The 6,000-nt window shown below is 37.8% G+C and overlaps 1 protein-coding gene and 1 pseudogene across 1 annotated transcript in view; both read right to left on the reverse strand.

Annotated features, from left to right (window-relative positions):
* The window catches only part of LOC108412925 (deleted in malignant brain tumors 1 protein-like), a 267,541-nt gene that overhangs the window by 95,772 nt on the left and 165,769 nt on the right, over positions 1–6,000 (reverse strand). The gene's annotated exons all lie outside the window — the stretch shown is intronic.
* The window catches only part of LOC119263714, a 35,380-nt pseudogene continuing 32,039 nt past the window's right edge, over positions 2,660–6,000 (reverse strand).

Here is a 6,000-nt window from a genome sequence, read left to right on the forward strand (position 1 = left end):
CACAAATTACAAGAAAGAAATATTAGGCTTTGGAAAGAAAAAAGTTACAATTCAGGGACCCTTAAAAATAACACCCTAGGACCACCAAACTGGACATACTCGAACCAGACATTGAGCCTGACAGGCAGAACAAGATTACTATTACTTAAAATCTTTGCCATCATGACCCTTCCAAAAAATGAATATTAATATCAAAATAATGGGGGGTAAAAATTAGAATCTCAATTAATAAAATATCAGTGAGCTTATTTAAAAAATTCCTTATTATTTTTAAGATGATGATCTTTTTTCCAAAACTGTTGTAAGGAAGACTCTCCAGACTGATTGGAATACTTGTACCTGTTTATTCCAAAACACAAAAAACAGAATCACAGTCAAAAACAGTCCGAAGGACAAAATGCTAGAAAAGTTTAAAACCAGCAAAAGCACCCAAGGGAAGATCCAGAGTCAAAGAGTACAGAAAACAGGTCAGTGCAATCCAAAAACATCAACAGCAAGAAACAAGGCTTAACATGCACATAAACTGGCAAAACTTCACACTGAGCCAGTGTATTGAAGGTCCTTAAATAGGCAGGTAAATGAGCTGCAGGTGAAAGGTCAGGGTGCAACTAGAGAGTAAGTCAGTATTCAGGTAAGCCTCTGGTGGCGACAATGGGTATTACACCTGACAAGTGTAATCTGCATTCCAGAAAAGCAATCCTGGTTCCAGTTATAGATCCAGTATGATGTTCTTAATTCCAAAACTGGGATCTTTATCCAAAAGTTTTTGTTCTGTTGAAAAAAAAAATGTTCCATTTTATTACATCAAAATTGTGCTCTGTATATCAGAGTTGGAATTGCAATTCCAAAGTGTTGACCCTAGTTCCATAAATGTGATCTAAATCCCAAAATTATTGTCTCAATTCTAAATACCTAAATTCTGCCAGCATGTTGAATTGGGGTCTTGTGGGGTAAACAGATTGGACCTAGTTTAAACCAGCATCCTTTGTGCATACAAGTCACTCCTGGGCTATTAGATTATGTAGCGCTGTTACCTGCCAGAAAGAAGATCTTGTGTTTGATTCCCAGCTGGGTGACCAGGGAAATTTTCCCATGTCTGTATGGGTTTCTTTTGGGCACTCTGGTTTCCTCCCAAATTCCAAAGATGTGCAATCATATGCTAAATAGCTCCTTGGTGCAAATGTATATGTCTGTGTGTCTGCCCTGCGATGGACTGGCGACCTGTCCAGGCTGTATCCTACTTTCTGCCCAATGATTGCTTGAATTGGCTCCAGCTCCCCAAAGACCCAGAAGGATAAGCTGCTTAGAAAATGTGTCTGTGTCTGTGTGTGTGTGTGAAACATGGCAATGTTAATGAGAACATAGGAATGGAATAACAAATTGTGTAGAGGATCCAACCTTAGAGACTGTTACAGTTATGGCATGACAAAAGTGTATTAGAATCAACAGCTGTAACGTGGAGCGATGAGGCAGACGCACGTGCTGAGAAAAGCAAGATTTATTCAGGGCAAATCCATAATCAGGGTCGTGGTTGAAATGGTCCAGGTTCAAATAGCCAATACAGAGAGATCGAGAGCCAGACGTAACGAAAGAAACACAGGAAAACTATAACAGGGACTGGAATAAACAAACAATACATCCAACATATCAAACATACAGCACATCCAGTACAATGAAATACAATACAAGACAAAGAATACATCAAACAGTACATCCAACACACAATACAAAGACCAACAACCTACTAGGAAAAACACAGGGCCTAAATACAAGAGGGTTCACAAGACGCAAACAGGAAAACAGGTTGGAACAGTCAAGGGTGGAGACAAGAAACAAGAGGGGCAGAACAGGGAGGAAACCAAACAAAGAAGCATGAGGACAAGTAAACAGAAGCACATGGAGGAGTGGGAGGGGCCAATCGTGACAACAGCTCAGCAGCACTTGGGAAATAAGGTGGTACTGCACCCAATCATCAAACCTTATTGATGTTTTTATTCAATAAACATAAGTGATAAATTTATGGAAGAACATCAGCATTAAAAATCAGACCATAGACTGTCCTTAGAAACCATATTAAAAATACATTTCATATGTTCACAATATTAAAACAGATATTTCATTTTGAAAAACAGGCTACCTTTTATCCAGATAAAATTTGCTCTGAGGCTCTAATTGGGGTGTGTGCACGGTAGAGTTGTTTAGGTGTGTATAGTACAGAATTTTTTCGGCAGAGGGGTGTGTGTGTGTGAAAGTGTGTTTGGATAGACGTGGTGGTGTGTGTGTGAGAATGTGTGGACAAGCTGATTAGTGGTGTGTGAGGGTGTTTATGGGAGAACTTGGGTGTGTCGTGTGTTGTGAGGAAGTGTGTGGTACAGTTGAATAGGTGTGAGTATAAGAGTGTGCATGTAAGTTGATTAGGTGTGTCTGTATCTTTACACTAAGTGTAACTTTAAAATGTGTAATGATCAGCACAGAGACGAGGAGTACAGAATTATCTGTCACACCACAGTAATAGATTCAATACATTACACACTTAAATCATAAGAAGTTCCAGATACAGAATTCAACATACAGTAATTATTATGTCTGTGTGGATTTAATGTCAAATCATCAGCATAATAATCACACAATCATTATACGTTTGCAAATAACACACAAGAAGGTCTGAAATCTGACTTATGTTGCACACTATAAAAAGCGGAACCATGTTTTTCAGGTTCGAATTTATGTAAAATATTGTGTTTATTCCCCAAATTAAAAGTTTGCTTTGCATTATTTCAATTGGAGTATTTATTTGAGTTAAAGAAAAAAAAACAGAGAATGCACCATTTTTCACAGTGCAGCACAGTATTCGGTGGGTGATCAGTGCTTTATAATTGCTCTATAAACAGATTTTAGCCTGATTTTAAATGCCTGCACTGAAAACAGAAAGCTGTCATACATCATTTACAGTGAAAATGAATTTCCCTTTAATTTCAGACCTTCAACCAAAAATAATCATGTTGTAAAACTGTACATAAAAATGAAGGCTTTTGGCAACAAATGAATAATTTCTTCTAAAAACCTTTTAATTGACTACCTTTATCACATCAGATACAGAATGTTTTCAAGAAGATAAAAATAGAATAAACAGATCAAAGTAAGATCCTAAACATTTAGATGAATTAATGAGATTTGAGAGGTTGGTGGAACTCTTAGAAAATATACTAAAAATAAAAGAAACATGTGAACTGTGTGTGGGGGGATGTTTAGCTGTGTATGTGTGGGGGAGTGATTTATGATAAAATCTTAGAATTTCTTGCGTTTGAAGAAGTTTGAATGTAATTTCCTGAGGAAAGACACTGGCTGTAGGCTCTCAGTTGCATGATTCATCTCTGGCTGAGGCTCCTCCTCCACGTCATCATAGTCTGTAAAACAAGAAGAGCATTTAACTCTTTAAAACGATAACAAAAAACCCATGTCTTTCTTATAATGAATATATTCCAAAAATATCCAAAAGTGAAAGAAAAGGAGAGCAGAAAATAGAGCACTATGCAAGTCTATTTAACAGGTCAACTTCAAGTTTAACCAAGTTGTTCTTTAAGTGTCAATCTTCTGCATTGTCCTGTTCACTCTTAGAATACACTTAGACAGATGTAGAGAGGACTTCTACACATCTTCACAACTGTGCTAAGTGTCAGGGCTGGACTGGGAACTGAGTTCAGCCCTGCGTTTCCGTCTAGACCAGACCACTACAAACAGTGATCCCCCCCTACCAACACCTAAAAACTGCAAGCCCTATAGCCTTAAGGCTTATTTACATGAGTCATGTACTCTAATGCACGTCAAGTTTTGAAAATAAACACATGCATGTTAGTGTCATCTTTCACACTAACTACCTAATTTTAATTGACCCAAAATATCATAAAAAATCCCCAAAACTTTAGTTGGTTGTGTTTTTGTTGGTTGCATCTTTTATTCAATGACACAGAATACACCTATAGAGCTGTAGGTTCTGTAGAGTGTCCAACACAGGTTTTGATGATTTCTCTGCTGAAACACACTGACTAAACTTTGTCATTAACAGATGAATCAGCAGTGTTTAATCATTAAAATGTGTAACAAAGAAATCTGGACTCTGATTTTTGGTCCTGCGGTTCTTTCATCTGATATCCAAATAAATTGTGAACTTTCATTTCTTAATTTCTTTGCATATTATTTAAGCAACTTTTTTTTCTGTGCCCTTATGCTTTTTGGAGGTTTTTCCATCTTTCTCTAGCTAGCCTTCACAATTGAACTTTCCTGGTTATTATTGTTATGCTTTGTTTTGGGGCAGCAGCATTTGCCTGATGGGCCAAAAGCCACACACTGAGAATGAGCCCCTCATGTGTCTAGATCTGTGCACACCAGTATTTACCCAGCGCATGCCATTTGTCCTGTTCATTTTATATATAACTACATTAGAATGATAGCCACTTACCTTTTACCTTTTCTACGTCCTGTCCTGCAGTGATGACATCATTGTAGTTCTCTGGTGTGTCCACTACAGCAACATGGGAAGGTAAATTATAAAAATAAGAAAGAAAACTGATGTTTTAACTAGTGATATGTCAGCTTTAAATAGTTTGCCCATTTTAAGAAAAGCATACCTGTCATAATGTTGGAGTTTGGTCCAGCGGTAACAGCATCATCATAGTTATCTGTCATGTCTTCTGTGAAATTGTAAAGATAAAAGTCATTAAATCAGCTTCAGTATCATCAGTGACTGTGTTCATGTTTGAGATTACAGTGTTGTTACATTACAAGTCAAACCTGTTTCAACAGCTGAGCTCTGACCAGCAGTGATGACATCATCATAATTCTCTGCTACGTCCTCTACAACAAAACACAGAGACATTTAAAGGATATAAAAATATTTTAGACAGCTGTATTTTTTAGGTGTTTCAGGCATAATCACTGAATGTAGGATTTTATGATGCTGCATTGTTACATATTTGAAAATATAGAAAATATTTCTTTTCATAAAATGTAATTTAATAAAAATAAATTCATTAACTTGGGTCAGATTTTGCAGGTATGATGAGCAAATGTTGTGGGCATTAAAATACCCTCCTGCACGTATGTGTGGACCACTGCTGTAAGGAACAGTGAAGCTCCACGTATTACTCAAAACAGTCACTACAAATACAGACCATGGCCGTAACTATAGCTGTAAGGTAACCAATGTCCGGACTTAGTTTAGAAGGTTTTTTTTTTTCACTTTCCTCCATTCATGAGATTAAACGTTGAAACAGAGCCCTTATTTTAACGTGGTAGTTTACTCAGGGGTGCAGCCACAGTATTACAGATCTACTCAAATGAGGACGGAATATTTATTATGCTATATTTTTCATAAAAATAATGAAAATTAATTTGTTCCTATAAGTGCTGTTACTGTATTATGGCCAATAAAAATTCTAACCAGCTGTGGCTAGGCCATAGATTTAGCTGCTCAATCTGTTTATTTCAGTAGGAGATGCTATGCTGCCCACTCCTAGAATATATATCATAAATCATTATATATATGTATATCATAATGTTGCTGGCTACATCAACATGCCTTAGTCTAGCTCCAGTAGCTGCTCAGTTTAGGCTACAGGCTCCATAGTCAGCAATGTAAGTGATTAGAGGAGAAATTAAAGCTTTATTTTGTTATTCTAATAAATCATACAACTGGCATGGGGAAGTTCACTGGTAACCAACATATTGATGGTTTAGTATGATGTAGCTAACTTTATTAAGAAATCAGCAGGTACATTAGACTGTATTTTCTCTCATTAACTGTATGAGTTGCTACCTTTCCCTTTTAGCTGGAGTTTGGTACAGACTGCCCTTTATAATGTATATTTAATGTGTGCTTTAACAGTAATCAGTGAATACAGAGAGGGGCGGGGGGGGGGGGGGGGGGGGGGGGGGGGGGGGGGGGGGGGGGGGGGGGGGGGGGGGGGGGGGGGGGGGGGGGGGGGGGGGGGGGGGGGGGGG

This window comes from Pygocentrus nattereri, chromosome 1 (genome assembly GCF_015220715.1).
Source record: "Pygocentrus nattereri isolate fPygNat1 chromosome 1, fPygNat1.pri, whole genome shotgun sequence".
Taxonomy (NCBI): Eukaryota; Metazoa; Chordata; class Actinopteri; order Characiformes; family Serrasalmidae; genus Pygocentrus; species Pygocentrus nattereri.